A 16,692-nucleotide genomic window follows, 5' to 3' on the forward strand; every position below is an offset into this window, starting at 1 on the left:
TTCCTGTTGTCCGAAAGTAGTCGCAAAGATGTTTGAGTATTAAAAAAAAAGTTGAGCTTGGAGCATAGCAGACCGGAGCAACAAAAAAAGAGCAGAGTGGAGGTAGAGGAAAGACCATAATGCTGCGTTGCGAAAGCCAATCAGCGTTGAGATGGTCCACTCGTCATCACTGACGTTGTGCCCTTGGTTGAATCTAATTGTCTGCTGCTACGCTAGCAGCGCTGATGTTATTAACCAAGACACTATTTGATGTTCCGACGTGTGTGGGAGTAGAAATAGTGCTTAATTATTACATGGTGGATGGCAGAAATGATAATGGTTTCCACAGAGATAAGCCACGCCCCCTCTCCGACACAAATAAACCACAAATAGTTGTGCGAGTAAACTCACGCGAGTAAACCACTATCTGTTCTGTTTTTGAATAAAGGGTTGTGTGGCAGCTAGAGGGGTCTCTAATTGGCCTCGGCTGCTGGCTGATTGGCGATCAGCCAGCAGCTGATGCTGCTCCAATAAAAGGAGCAGTACAGAGTGAGTTTGGGAGAGTTAGCAGAGGTGCAGTCTTGTGGTCTGCTGGTAAATAAAGAATGTTGCCGAACAGAACCTAGGTATTGTCGAATCGTTGGTGCTTTGGGGGGAAACCCACGGGTGACGGCCGTGGAGCTGTTACAGATGCCTCTTCCCCTTTTTGACCTCCATGGGTCTCTTCTGGATCCTCTCTTGTTTACTGTGAATATGCTTGAAGAACTTCCTGTTGTTTCTAATTACCCCTTCTTGCCCAGCCAAAGCAGCATAAGGGGGCCTCATCTAATGATGTTAATAATGAGGTCCATAACGTCTCGGTGTACCACTTGACTTAAATATGTCTTTTGATACTCAGGAGAGTAATGTGGTGCTTTCCTGCTTTATACATACTGGGACATTTAACTAAGATCAGGTCATCCATGCTTTTATCTCCTCCAGACTTGGCTAATGCACCACACTTCATTCTGGTATCAGAGGACCAAACATCCAAAGACTGCATCTAATAGCAACCACTGCTGCCAGGATGTTAACTCCATATCACACCACCTGTGAGGTTTAGATACAGTATACCGATTCTAATTTTTAGTACGATATTAAACTTGCACTGCTCATTCATAATAATAACTTTGCAACATAACAATTAACAACTCACAATTAAGGCCCACATCAATGTGTGGCACTTTAGCAACTTGTGAAACAAATAAGCGTACATTTACAAAATGACACCGCCGCACTGCTGGGTAAGGTTACAGCTGTTAGCTAGTAACGACATGTCTGTTGGCAGCTTTGAGAGGCTCTGTGGCTGCTGCACATTCAAGAAGAGGAAAGAGAGATGCAGGATAAAGAAAGATAAACCATAGATGCACTCGAGAAACTTGTGTCAAACAGAAGAGTGGTTGAGGCACCGTTTTGGCCAGTGCTGCTAACACTTGCAACATCAGTCACCTCGGCACCAAACATGTTGGAGAGTGCAATTATGGCATTTGCCTGAGGCACTGCATATGACATTAAAACAACAGAAAGCACTTTTTATAACAGATCTAACTTCAATATAGCCTTCAATTTATACATGATGACATTAAAATGTTTTTTTACGTATTCAATTTACTTCTGACTCTAGAATAAGCCACCATAAACCGGTATTACAGTCATACAACAAATTATATACAGAGCTAGACCGTGAAACTGGCAATACAAAAACAAATAAACTTGAGGCGCGCGCAAATATAGCCACGCTGCTTATTATTATTAGGGCCCGAACACTGACAGTCTGAACGGAGGACCTATTGTTCTCAAAATATTTATTATTACTGTACGTGTAATAATCAAATGACGTGGACGTAGTGGCGACTCACTAAAAGGTGATCTGTGCAAATTTGTTATTCGTGAAGTTTATTTCAAACAAGTAACCCTTCGTTTTATTTTGCACCCTTGAAGTAGCTCTCAGTTTTCAAAAGGTTGGCGATCCTGTTCTAGAGTCTTTATTGATTGAGATGTGGTACTCAAGTTATGTATCCTCTAATCTCTTCTTAAAACTCACTTGTTTTATATTTGATCTTTGTGGTCTAATGTAGTGCAGAAACATTTTAACATGATGTGTCTATGTTCTGCGCACAGGTTGGGGCTCACCCAGCTGTAGAGAGACCCAGACCTCCTGATGCAGATGGAGTCACTTATCTTCTGGAGGGCTGTCTTCATCTTCTTCACGCTTCCCTTTGGCCAGGTACTGAAAATGGATGAATGGATCGACTGATGGATGGACGGACATGATAGATAGATAGATGGATAGATGGATCGATAGATGATAGATAGATAGATGACTGCACTATATGTGCCTCTCTTTACTGACTCTATGACATATTGGAAACACCTTCCTGATCTCAGTGTACATCAGACAGAAACTCTTATTATATTTTTGTATATTCATAGATCTTTGCTTTGATGACCTGGCTCACATGGCGTATCATCACAGTCTTTGGTGAATCAAATGAACGTTGAGCCAATTAGAGGAACCAAGTCTGGGTGGACACACTGCATACCCAGCCTGTGGCTTCTCACTGCGGCTGCCTTCAGCTCCGTGGCCTGATTCGATCTCCCCAGTCCGAATCAAGTAGTTTACATAGGTCAAAAGGCAGCTGGGCAGCTTGCCAGTCTCTGTGCATGTGCATTAGCTTGGGTGAATGACACCTTTATGAAGCGCAGGATCTTCTCTGGCAAATATAGCAGATACTTAATCCCTGACAACGTGCTGCTGTGGACCTGGTGTTGTTCATGATCGACCCAGCAAAGACGCCTTTATTTGGACGGCATTTGTTAATAAAGGCACTGAACCCTTTGGAGCTGCAGGAATATTTCCTCCATCTATTTTCAGCGCTGGGACTTGCTATTGTGGTGAGCTTTGGATTGTGTTTGAAGTTTGATGGTTTGAATGTTCCCTGCTTATGACCTGTACAGAGCCACCTAGAATTTGGGCTTCAAAATAAAGTTGATTCACCACCTGAAAGAAATGGTGTGAAGGTCATACATTTGGAGTGTTACAACACAAAATATTGGCCCGTAGTGATTAAACTCAAAGTACTTAGTATCCAGTATCAGCACAAATACGAAACCAGTTAAGAGTAAATATACATGAACAAAATGTGAAACAGATCTAATTATTAACTTGAAAAGCACACAGAGTGCATACCTCCATCAAGGTTACCCCTTGGCCTTTGATACACCATTCCACCAAGTTTAATTAATCATGTCTAACCACTATTATTGCTGTATTGTGTTATTCTATTTTGTGTATCCAAATGCCACCATGTGTAATATTTTGAAATGTATGACTTTGGCACTATCGGTCGGCTTGTGCCCCAAATGTGTTTAGTGTAGTCCTAAATATCCTTTTATTGTGAAGCGCAACAATACATTTAATGTGTATGAATGTTACTTTTGAGGTATTATAAGCTGCTGAGATCTTGTGTGAGGAAGTCAAATAAGTAATTATCTTTCAAATATGTATTTTATATTGATTTGAAAATATCTCTTATTATAAATTATACATTCTTAGAATATTATAATTATATATTACTGTGACAGGTTTGTGGCCCCCCCCCCCCCCCCCCTAAGCACCAAGGATGAGCAACCAGAGGGATATTCATTAATATATATTGTTGCTTTCAGACCGAGTCTCTGCTCTCCAGTCTTCAGTCCCTCCCGCTCCTTTATGGAGACCGACTCACAGATACACAAACACAGATTGTCATCAGCTGGGCTGATGGTGGCGGTCTTGTCCACCTGAGGGCGCACCTGCCCGACGCCCAAGTGGTACCCCAGATACCATACCTCCCTCCGTCCAACTGCACACTTCCCCGGGTTGGCCGTAAGCCCCGCCCACGCCCACCCGCTGCACATGCTTCGCCCAGGTGGTGCTGTGTATGGTCACATCATCCAAGTAAGCCGGAGCATATGCAGCGTGCGGACGCAGCATCAGCAGAAAATCATTTCCCGGTGGCTCTTCGGCACCAGGAACTAGGTGTTTTCCTGCCCTGTTTGAGTGTCACGGCTCACTCTGTAAAGTGCGGATATGTCTGCGCTGCGTCGGGGCGCACCAGTAGAGTATCGTCGCGAGACTGCTCGAGTGGCGATTCTTCCATGGAGTGAAACTCAGGAGCCGGCGTAGTCTCCACGTGAGGCACCCCCGCAGCCTTCCCCATTAATTTATCAAACCCTGGTCAATCTGTTCCCAAGATTAGGGGGTGCGTAAGGCGGGAGCTAACCGCAACCTTCACGTTGTCTAATTTCCGCTGACATTATAGCAAAGGTCAGGAACCTTTTTGACTGGGAGAGCCATGAAAGCAAAATATTTCTAAATATATTTCATTAAGAGCCATATAGTATTTTTAACGTATAATAAATTAAATATTCAATTCAATTCAGTTTATTTGTATAGCCCAATTTCACAAATTACAAATTTGTCTCTGAGTGCTTTACAATCTGTACACATAGACATCCCTGCCCCAAAACCTCGCATCGGACCAGGAAAAACTCCCAAATAACCCTTCAGGGGGAAAAAAGGGAAGAAACCTTCAGGAGAGCAACAGAGGAGGATCCCTCTCCAGGATGGACAGGTGCAATAGATGTAATGTGTACAGAAGGACAGATTTAGAGTTTAAATACATTCAATGAATGTGACAGTGTATGAATAGTTCATAGTAGACATATTCCACGATGGAGACCTCCACGATCCATCAGGCAGATGGCGGTAGAGAGGAGGAGTGGGCGGAGTCTCAACAGTGGGCGGAGTCTCAACAGGACAGTGGCGTCGTCGGTAGCAGGAATTCCACGACCCAGACCTCGATGATCCATCAGGCAGATAGGATCTATGTCGTCTCATAGGGTCCGATGACCCCATGAGACGTGAAGTCAAAAGGAATCAGGGGAGAAAGCAGAGTTAGTAATGTGTGATTGAGAGATGAAAATTCATCCTTAAGGAGAAAAAAAAGAGGAGATAGGTGCTTTCAATGCGACTTCTGGTGCTGCATGATGCTACGGGGGGGAGGGGGCCGAGAAGTGTTAAAGCGACACGTAGAAACATAAATGACATGCTTGTGTGTAGATACGATCAATAACAGACGGTTGTTTAGTTTAATAAAAGAACAAAGACGTCTTTAAGAAAAGGGACCTTAATTTACTTCTGATGTAATCTGGCGCGATAGAGAAAATTACAGGGGGGCCGGCGGAGACTTTGTTTTTTTTTACTCAAAATTGTCTGGGAGCCATATGCCGTCACCGGAAGAGCCATATATGGCTCGCCAGCCATAGGTTCCCGACCCCTGCACTATAGGATACTTGGAAATGTCCCCATGCACACACCTTATCTTCACCCACAATGCCTCCACCAATGCCCCTGGTCAAACCAGGCTCTGGTGGATCATAGACTGTGTACAGCCGGAATCCACCATTGCCTGATGTATACCCCCCTGGATTCTTACCGGTACGCCGCGTTGGAGAGCCGGCAACCCGGATCACCTGGCCCACCTCCGTCAGCGGACACTCCCACCGAACGTGTCCGGGCTGCCCGCACCTCCCACACTCCTGCCCTGGTGTTTGAGGGACTACCTGTGGGTTGGGAACAGTGCCGGTGTTTGCTGGGGCCGGTATGGGTCGCGTCAGGAGCTGCGTCGGCCTGGCCGGAGCCAGTGCGCCGCCGCTGTCCACCTGACACAAACACAGATTGTCATCAGCTGGGCTGATTACAAATCAGCCCAGCTGATGACAATCGGACATCGTTCCCTGAACCACAACCCCGCTCCACCCACTCTGCAGCCAAGCCTAAACACACCCCGCTGCCACAATTACAAACTACATTTTACAATGTTTAAAAACATCGGAACACATTTCATTTTTTTTTTAACTGAATGGAGCTAAATGGCTGTTAACGTTATCAGCTCCCCTCTTGCCCTTTTCAAAACACTTTAGTGTTCACGATATATCATTATGACTAGCAACTAGAAAGTAGCAATGCCAATCTCCAGATCACATATATTTACCTAAAATAAACTGATAACGATAGGCAGCTTTTTTTTCTGACGATGTTTATGTAATCAAACCGCAATTCACATTAATCCCTCGCCATGTACTTTATCCAAAAAGCTCCCACACTGCCGATATAAAGCACTTTTGGCAGATATAATGCTTTGAATGTAAAGACGGTGCCAGTGTGAATCAAAAGGATGAAATATAGATTTTTCATCTAGGGTCGGAGTCTTTCTACAGAGGTCCAGGCTAAGCCCACAATGTCCTTAATTCATGTGTGTTTGTTCACCTCTATTCAATTCAATTCAGTTTATTTGTATAGCCCAATTTCACAAATTACAAATTTGTCTCGGAGTGTTTTACAATCTGTACACATAGACATCCCTGCCGCAAAACCTCGCATCGGACCAGGAAAAACTCCCAAATAACCCTTCAGGGGGGAAAAAAGGGAAGAAACCTTCAGGAGAACAACAGAGGAGGATCCCTCTCCAGGATGGACAGGTGCAATAGATGTAATGTGTACAGAAGGACAGATTTAGAGTTTAAATACATTCAATGAATGTGACAGAGTGTATGAATAGTTCATAGTAGGCATATTCCACGATGGAGACCTCCACGATCCATCAGGCAGATGGCGGTAGAGAGGAGGAGTGGGCGGAGTCTCAACAGGACAGTGGCGTAGTCAGGAGCAGGAATTCCACGACCCAGACCTCGACGATCCATCAGGCAGATAGGATCTATGCCGTCTCATAGGGTCCGATGACCCCATGAGACGTGAAGTCAAAAGGACTCCGGGGAGAAAGCATAGTTAGTAACGTGTGATTGAGAGATGAAAATTCATCCTTAAAGAGAGAAAAAAGAGGCGATAGGTACTCAGTGCATCCTAAAACGTCCCCCGGCAGCTATAAGCCTATAGCAGCATATCAAGGGGCTGGACCAGGTGAACCTGATTCAGCCCTAACTATAAGCTCTGTCAAAGAGGAAAGTCTTAAGTCGACTCTTAAATGAGGTGACTGTGTCTGCCTCCCGGACTGAAGGTGGAAGCTGGTTCCATAGAAGAGGAGCTTGATAACTAAAGGCTCTGGCTCCCATTCTACTTTTTAAGACTCTAGGAACTACAAGTAGTCCCGCATTTAGTGAGCGTAGCTCTCTAGTGGGGCAATATGGTACTACAAGCTCCTTAAGATATGATGGTGCATCACCAATCAAGGCTTTGTAGGTTAAGAGAAGAATTTTAAAAGTGATTCTTGATTTTATGGGTAGCCAGTGCAGAGCAGCTAGTGCAGGAGTGATGTGATCTCTTTTCTTAGTTTTAGTGAGAACACGAGCTGCAGCATTCTGGATCAACTGGAGGGACCTAAGAGACTTATTAGAGCAGCCTGATAATAAGGACTTGCAGTAATCCAGTCTCGAAGTAACGAACGCGTGAACCAATTTTTCTGCATCTTTTTGAGACGAGATGTGCCTGATTTTTGAAATATTACGTAGATGAAAGAATGCAGTCCTTGAGATTTGCTTTACGTGGGAGTTAAAGGACAAGTCCCGATCAAAGATAACGCCGAGATTCTTTATAGTGGTATTGGATGCTAGGGCAATGCCGTCTACAGAAACCACATCACCAGATAATTGATCTCTGAGGTGCTCAGGGCCGATTAAAATTACTTCGGTTTTGTCTGAGTTTAACATCAAGAAGTTGCAGGTCATCCATGTTTTTATATCTTTAAGACATGCTTGAATTTTACCGAGTTGGTTGCTCTCCTCTGGTTTTATCGATAGATATAGTTGAGTGTCATCTGCATAACAATGAAAGTTTATGGAGTGTTTCCTGATAATATTGCCCAAAGGAAGCATGTATAAGGTAAATAAAATTGGTCCAAGCACAGAACCTTGTGGAACTCCGTGATTAACGTTGGTGGTTATCGAGGCATCATCGTTTACAAGTACAAATTGTGATCGATCTGATAAATAGGATTTAAACCAATTTAGTGCCGTGCCTGAAATGCCAATCGACTGCTCCAGTCTCTGTAATAGGATGTCATGGTCAATGGTGTCGAATGCAGCACTAAGGTCTAACAAGACCAGTACAGAGACTCTAGGAGGCCAATGGAGCTAATATAGTGAAAGAAAAAGTATGGGCATAACGCTGGTATATGTATTAAATGTTCTTTTGTTCTAAAAGAAAGTTATATAATAAAGCCTTGGAGCGTCCAAGTGTATGAACCAGTTAAAAAAGTTACTGCCATTCAGGGAGACTCATTGGTCGATGCTACACCTGGCATTGTATTGGTTGATAATTTAGACCAGAAAGTATAAGAACAGTAGGCTTTTTAACGAGAACATGATTAAAGATAGAAAAAAGGGCCATACTTCTCAATACCAATATCTTTGTAAGCCACTTCAGTACATACACATTACAGACACAAATCCTTCTGCAGGGCAAAACAATAAGAGTTTTCTAGTGGCTTCAGCATCCAAATCACGTTTTGTTTGTTATATATGTATCTCCCAACAAAGTCCCAAATACAACATTTAAAAAGGAACAGTAATTGCACATTATTCATTATGCATAAACAAGTATGATTGGTTGGGCTGCACAGTAGTGTAGTGGCTAGCACTATCACCTTACAGCAAAGAGGGGCCCGGGTTCACAATGACAGCTGGGATCGACTCAACATGCCCACGCAACTCAAATAAGAGGTTTAGATAATGGAATGGAATGTATGATTAGGAAGTATTATGAGCTATTCTCAGACGAATACTGCTGTTTGTTGTGTATAGAGAATCTGCGTATGTGTGCTGTCCAGGGTGCTGAAATGGCGCGGTGGAGATCGATAGACAAACAAAGTCTCAACAACGCCAGGTATTAGGCCTATGTGTTGGCATTGGCTACAATATATGCATTTATTCATTTGTTTATTGGTCACATGAGAGAAAATTTGTTTTCTGGGCTGTTGCTGGCATTTTTTCGAGGTGATTATTGCCCATTTTGTAGCCGTTTTCGTTTCAACATTTTGCATTCTCACTGTCATCTGTCCTATCGTTGTAATGCACAGACCTACGGGGCCTCATACAGCATGGCTCCACTAATAAAGACACAACTCCCACACAGCATTTTTTATCTGTCTGAGGTCTGTTTCTCTTCGGGTGAGAGGCGATTGACGCGTGTAAAGAGACAGTTGTGTGTGTGTAATGGAGCATGTGTGTGAGAGGGATTGATACAGATACCCTTTTGTAAAATGTTGTCGATAATTCCTCACCGAAGCTTCAAAGCCCGACAATAGTATTCAGAGCAGCCCTACATTTTACATATACACATTAATTCGCCTAGGGCCGAGCAGACTGGGGTCAGTTAGTTACTTTTTGTTACTCAAAGCTCTTCTTCTCGTACTTTGTTCACTCTGCATCGCGGTGCATTTCCACACCTCCACTGTTTTGGTTGCTACACTGCTGTAAATAGTGGACAAAACTGCAGCTACTTCTCTGTCCTATGTTTTGGGGGCGGCTTTAGCTCAGTGGGGTAAGAGGGCCGTCCTGCAACCGCGGGGTTGTGGGTTCGATCCCCGCTCTCCCCATTAGTTGCAAGTCGAAGTGTCCTTGAGCAAGGCACTGAACCCCCAGTTGCTTCCCGGGCGCTTCACCGCAGCCCACTGCTCCTTAATAACTAAGGATGGGTTAAATGCAGAGAACTAATTTCCCCTTGGGGATAAATAAAAGTGTATATTCTTATTCTTATTCTTAACCTTTATCTGCCTGTTCATTTCCACACCAACCTCCTTACATCATCCATGTCCAGCTATACATGTCTGACCCGTCAGAGGGATATGGAGGGATTAGCAGATGGAAAAGACCAGTTACGGTAGATAGACATGTGTTAAACCCTGCCTTCCAACTAGTCAACCCCCCCACCCCCCAAACACACACACACAGGCCTCTGACCTTACTCTACCCTCACTCTCTGCTACCTGCCAAGCCTTGTCGCACACCTGTGGATGAGCTCACATCTGAGAAAAAGGCACAAGGTGTGTGTGTGTGTGTGTGTGTGTCCTCCATAAATGGAAAAGCTACTGCAGCTATGTCCACATGCATTCGTAGCTGCTCCAAGTGAAGTGTGGTAGATTTAGGTATTTGCTTGTGTATTCTTTTGGCAATAATTAGACATGATCGCAGCACACTTCTGAACATTGGAATTGATTCACCAGTCTTCCTGCATTTTGTACATTGGTCAGACCCCACTGGCAGAGGTTCAGTAAGACACTCACCATGCCAACAATTAAACTTTATTTCAGACACATGGGTCCATATCAACAACAATAACAAAGTGAGCGTGTCTCTGCAAAGGTAAGAAGACATTTGAGGAGTGGATGAGTGAGTCTCATTTCAAACAACAATTAATGCAACTCTAACTATTTCCTGCACTTTCTTTCCTAGCTTTGAGCATCAGACTTTTTAAGTCCATCCATTCAATCTGCTCCTGTGGTTCACTTTGGTCGTCAGGCCCTCTGTGTGCATACCGCCACACACAAATGCTGACACAGCATGGATGAAGCTGCATGGTATTCTGTGCTGGCACTGGACCCAGACTAGTTTTGGCACGGCAAACAATAAAAATGTTCTGCCAAACTTGTTTCAACACATGAAGGGTAGGACTCTGGACCATCTGTACTCTCAATTCTCTCCCACCATGCAACAAGTCAGATTACCGCCACTAAATTCATCCTTACGGAATACTATCAAGTTGTACGGTGACCAGCCAGGTCAGGCCTTGGACTGTCCAATGAGAGGCTGTGCTGCGAGTCTCACTGATTTAGACTGGGAATATATAAAACAGGTCAGACCCAGCCGATCCATGACCACCTTGCCTATGTCCGCGTAGCAGTGTTGGGCTGCCCAGGGCAATCCCAGGACTGCAGTCTGCAACTCCCCGGTGAGCAGGGGCAGGAGGCGGACTGCTCACTCTGCCGCTGGCCAGCCGCATGCCTCCGCCACCGCCTCGGAAGTCTTAAAAACGACTGCACGTGGTCCACCGCCGCCATTTTATGGACCTCCACTCCTGCCAAAGGGAAAGGATTCGGTGGAGCTGCAACTGTCTGGTCGACGAGCCGTTCCAGGGCATGAGTCTGCATTTCTGCCTGGGCCAGGAGCGTCCCCAGGATCTGTCGGTCCGCTTCCGCCTGGTCCCGCTGCCATCGCTCCCAGCATCTGCCCCAGCGCAATAGCTTGCCGGGCCGGCAGCTCTGGGTGCCTTTTTTTTTTAAGGGGAGCCTCACTGTAACAGGTTCTCCCCCCTAAGCACCAAAAGACAAGCACACTAAGGTTACGGTTGTTAATATGCTTTATTTGGCTGCAGACTGTGGCTCTGTTCTCCCTTCCTCGTGCCTCCATCCCTATGCCACCTCATATAGGGTAGACGCTCATCAGCTGATCCCCTGCAGCTGAGGCAAATTAGGCATATTGCCAGTAACTGTTCCCTGAGCCACTCCCTGACACACCTCCACAGCTGATCCTAACTACACCCAGCCACCACAACACAATTAATGTAATGTTAAAATTCTCAGATGTTTATTTAAACAGCATATATGGATAATATTGGTATTGTGCTGTACAGAGTAATAATGACTGAGATGGACGGACAGATCAACTCCACCCATATGCTGGTTGCACTCTGCAACTGGTGTGGGACATGGGACTGCTGCCCTTTTCCACAAGCCATCTTGCTGCTTCATCCTCTTCACAGTTTGACCGCAGTATGCCACGCGATTTGTGGAGCAGGCCGATACTTCCCTTGTCTTCATCCATTTCACATAAACGATAGGGCCATCACGGATCCATCTCATGGAGCCTCTCGCTGACTTCTTTGGGAGGTGTTCACATCAGTACCAGGGCATTCCTTCCGGTACTCCCTGTACGTTCCACAGGCAGCAATTTTAGTCATGAAGAACCTTGAAGAGCGTGGGGCTGGTATACAAATTGTCAATTTATAGGTGGTAGGCTGTAACCGGGTTGCACTAGGGACATCACATCATGATATGACAGGCCATGACCGGAGGGCATGTTACTTTTGCCAGTGTAAATAGAAAATGTCACTGTCCTAGAGTGAGACAAGACAAACAGCTTGAATCCCGAGCTTTTGGTTTTGTCCTTCATGTACTGAGTCATCCCACTATTAGCCATGGAGGCGACCATTCTCTCATCCACAGCTTGGGCATGGTAAAAAGCGTGGTGTCCATCAGGGGTTTCAGCCTGAATAGTTTATCGTGTTCGACTGTGCCCTTTTTACCGTCATCACAGGAAGACAGATCTTGTAAATGAAACAGTATAGCCTAATAATTGTACTATATATATGTATATTATATAAACACATTCAGGACCATACATATTTGGACATTGACAAAATGTTCATCCTTTTGGCTCTGTACACCACCACAATGGATTTTGAATGAAACAATTAAGTGCAGAATTTCAGCTTTAATTTGAGGGCATTTACATCCACATCAGGTGAACGGTGTAGGAATTAAAACACATTTTATACGTGTCACCTCTTTTTTTAAGGGACCAAAAGTAACATAATCATCATTGTACTTGGTTGAAAATCCTTTGCAGTCAAGTACAGCCTGAAGTCTGGAACCCATACACATCACCAGACGCTGGGTTTCATCCCTGGTGATGCTCTGCCAGGCCTCTACTGCCACCGTCTTCACTTCCTGCTGCTTCTTGGGGCATTTTCCCTTCAGTTTGGTCTTCAGCAAGTGAAATGCAGCTCCATTGCATTCAGGGCAGGTGATTGACTTGGCTATTGCAGAACATTACACTTCTTTGCCCTAAAAAGCTCTTTGGTATGATTTTGCTTATTTTTTGTATCGATACTTCATTAAAAGAGCGCGCGATCAGAGCACACGCGCTGCTCCGTGTCATGCTGTCTGCACGTTTTACGCTGCGCAGCGCTCTCACAGCGAGTGGCGTCAAGTGAAAAAAAGTACTTTGTCTACGATGCAGACAGTCTGTAAAGTTATGTAACTCTACAGCTGCTCATACTGAAGGAACTCTGTATCATCTGGTCAGATACAGATAAAAGGCCACATAGTGTTTAATCAATGTTAAGATGGCACCATGTAGTTTTATTAATATCTTGACGTAGGCTAATACGAATATCCCTGCCATTTGTTAAGTGTTGAAAAAGCTTGTAAAAAGTGAACCATACAAATGTTTTATTTATTACTATTATAGATAAATATACCAGTATCGTATTTATGGTACCATATCGTTTTTATGGTATTGTATCAAATTCTGGTATGATATTTATGGCAGGTATCGTATAGAAGTTATGTGAGTATCGTGACAGCCAGGTGGAGACAGAACAGACTCAAGGAACAGAGTCATGGCTAAGCAGAGCACACAAGTCACCTTTTTCACCCCTCGTGAGTTTGCAGGTATTAGGCATCTTATCGACTCTTAAATAATAACCAATGCTAGGGGAAGGGGCCAAATCACACTTTTAGACAGTCTCCTGGAGGGCATTCATCGTGTTGCATTCTGTTGTTCACATGTACAACTGTGAAAGAGTCGTGGAATTAGAAGTCTTTCAATGAAATGAAAGAACACATTTTAAACATGGCGGCATACTCTCTTTCTGTCCTTCTCCCCATGTGCTTTCATTCTAGTCCCTGGCTGCTCTCTGCATTGTCACCACCTCTGTCATCATTGCACACAATGGCAACAGCAAACTGCATTCCTTGCAGCCATACCTCATAGATTGTTGGCATCACAGACGATGCTGTTTTTAGAGGAGGGTGAAAGGAAATTCTTGGAGATTTCGTCCGGTTGTTGTTTGTGAGTACAGGGAAAGAGGAAGCTGGTGTTGGTGAGGGATTGTGTTTGAACAGCTGTGAGGCTGAAAGATGACAGGAAGAGGCTGGCACTAGGAAGGCCGGGCCAACAGGAAACAGACAATAGACGGAGGTGGAGGAGTGAGGCTCTCACTTTGTCAATACTCCCCTTACTGTTTTTGTATTTCACTCTCTCCTCGACCACTCCCCTATCCCTCATGTCTCGGCTCTCCTCCTGTTTTGTGCATTAATGCCAACAAACAAGCTTTGTCTTCTTCTGAGGCATTTCCCCACAATTGTATTTTTAGTTACAAAACAAGGTGACAAAAAAAGGTCAATGAAAACTGAGCTCTAAAGCTCTAAGTCTCGCAGCAAGTCTGGAAAAACACCCGGACCATAAAAAGCAATCAGGCGTGACACTGATCCCACATCAGCTTAAGATAATCAACGCGGCCAGCCAAGCCATCATCTCATCTACACTTAATCACACGACTTTTGTCCACTGTACAAAAACATTCCTTTACTTCTCAATTCCTTACACAAAGTCAGTGTGAAGAATTTAACTCCTACCTGACCAGCACCAACCACTCCTGACTTTATTACACCTCCACACCATTCTGTCCTCGCAGAGGAGCTCTGATTAATTCTTTGTGCTCAACCAAAAAAATACAAAACACCGATTTTCACTTGAATTTCTGTATCTTTTCACACATGTAAACATGTATAGGTATTTGTTTGCTAAAATAGGAAAAAGTTCAGTTTTAATTATTGCATTCTATGGATACACTTAATAGTTGAATATGCTGTTGAATGTATTAGTATGCACCTATTAACAGTTACATATGCCACAAAGAGAACATTCGATAAATCATGGCCTCAAACAGGCCTTTGAAATAGTAAAAGTAATATGTAGTATCTTTCAACGTTAAGGTGAATTGAAAATTGTGAAAGACATTTTTGTAAAATACACAATGTTTTTACTTTCAGAACGTCTTCCTCCATGTTATGCTACATGTTATTGTTGTTAACACGTTTCTCATAATCTAACAATAATAATAATGTTCTTGATGATATAAATATAACTTCTAATGTTTTAATTGCACACAATAACGGTATTACACATCTTAAAAGGATTTTAACTGGCTCTTTGCCAATTAACTCGCATTACAGCGACTTTAACACAAAGCGCTACTGAAATGGGTTCTGTTGCTCACTCCATGGCTTTCTGTACCTTTTAGCTCAATTAAATATGCCGTTGAACCATTGTAATGCCTCCACACCAACACTGCTAACTTTCAACATTTACAAAGTTTAGAAATAGAGAATCAAATATAGTGTTTTAATAAGGAGCCCGGATATAGATGGGGGGATGTATTGACCATAACAGATAGCAGAACTCCAGTAGCCCCCTCCTCATAGTGACACTATAAGGACAACAAGATGGAGTCTAAGTACACTTTAAGAACATCCCCCCTATGGTGTGCCAGGAATCTCTGAGTAGTACAAAACTGTCTGTGATTCCAGCCTGCTGATAAGACTCTTATCGGGGGTGTACGGGACAGGATTACTTTGAGCGAGTCTCATGAGCCTTTAATGTATTTTATTGTCTTATCGTTGGATCTTTTATTCACCTCTAGTGTAAACAAATAAATATGAAGAAAATAAAGCCTAGGCCCCGATTTTTCATTAAACCGTAACACATTTAGTCCATTTGATCCTCAGCAGCAATAGCACCAAAGCCAGGAATAGGCTTCCAGTGTCCATCATCCCGCTCCCTGGACCTCTACACTTTCAGAGGCAGTTCTGTTCAAAGGAAACCCAAATCCATCTGGAATAATATAATGTTGTCCATGTGGCCTGCTGAGCATGCCCAAACCGCCACTGTTATTAGCTTTATTATTTATACACAGCATGGTTCATGTTTATTATTCAGTTGTGGATTCATTATGCCTAGGATCTTTTCATGTCTTCCTAGTGGATTGGAGTTCTAGAGTTTGTTATTATTTGAGCCCTTGTCACCACTTCCTTCCTCCCCCCCATTCTCTCTTTCCTTCCTGGCCGGTAACAAGAGCTGGTTGATGGATAGATTTATTAAGTTTTAGTTGTCATTAGCTAAACTGTAATGTCCCCTGACCACTCTGCTCCGCGGCCTCAGATTTATATCTCCTAAAGGAGCAACTAAAAAGCAGCGGCTGATAATTGCAACGTTGCAGGTACAAGTTTGAATCACTGGTACGTATGAACGTCTCTGTGGAAGCCTCTGAAGAGAAGCAAAATAAGTTTGAATTAAATGCACACGTTTCTTCATTCTTTTCTACATGTTGATATGACCTCGGCACTCTTTTTATATAAAGAGTCGGATTTCACTAACATCACAGGATGAGAGTAAAGCCGTGGTGATATTTTTCTGCAAGGATGGCCAGCTGTCCTGGTGCGGGATCCAGAGAATCAAGAATATGTTTGAACCTTTTACTCTCTGTGCTGGTTTCTCATCGTGGCAAAACTCGTTCTCACTGCAGTTCTTAAAATCTCCATTTTATACTTGGAAAAAAGTTTTAAATGTCTTTTCACAAGTGTATTAACCGGTGGGCATATTCCTTCACCGTCCCTACTGCCTGCCCGGTTTCTAAAAATCTGTCAGATTCATTGTGTAATATAACATATCAAACCGATAAAGATTCTTAATCTGAATGAGGCCAGTACAGATGTCAATACTTTGATTGATTATTTATTTATTTGTAATTTTTGAGCCAAACTTGAACAAGAGAGGTGCCTGAAAAGCTCTTTCATACACACGGACAGTGAGGCCTTTCACCCCAAGCCCTCA

At 43.6% G+C, this 16,692-nt stretch overlaps 1 protein-coding gene across 3 annotated transcripts in view; it reads left to right on the forward strand.

Moving 5' to 3' along the window:
- The window catches only part of adamtsl3 (ADAMTS-like 3), a 48,489-nt gene that overhangs the window by 5,426 nt on the left and 26,371 nt on the right, over nucleotides 1-16,692 (forward strand). For all 3 annotated transcript variants that reach the window (XM_056412510.1, XM_056412511.1, XM_056412513.1), the window contains exon 2: nucleotides 2,140-2,245. The gene's annotated coding sequence lies outside the window, so the exon portion shown is untranslated. The remainder of the gene's footprint in view (nucleotides 1-2,139; nucleotides 2,246-16,692) is intronic.

Source organism: Pseudoliparis swirei, chromosome 4 (assembly GCF_029220125.1).
Source record: "Pseudoliparis swirei isolate HS2019 ecotype Mariana Trench chromosome 4, NWPU_hadal_v1, whole genome shotgun sequence".
In the NCBI taxonomy this organism is placed as follows: Eukaryota; Metazoa; Chordata; class Actinopteri; order Perciformes; family Liparidae; genus Pseudoliparis; species Pseudoliparis swirei.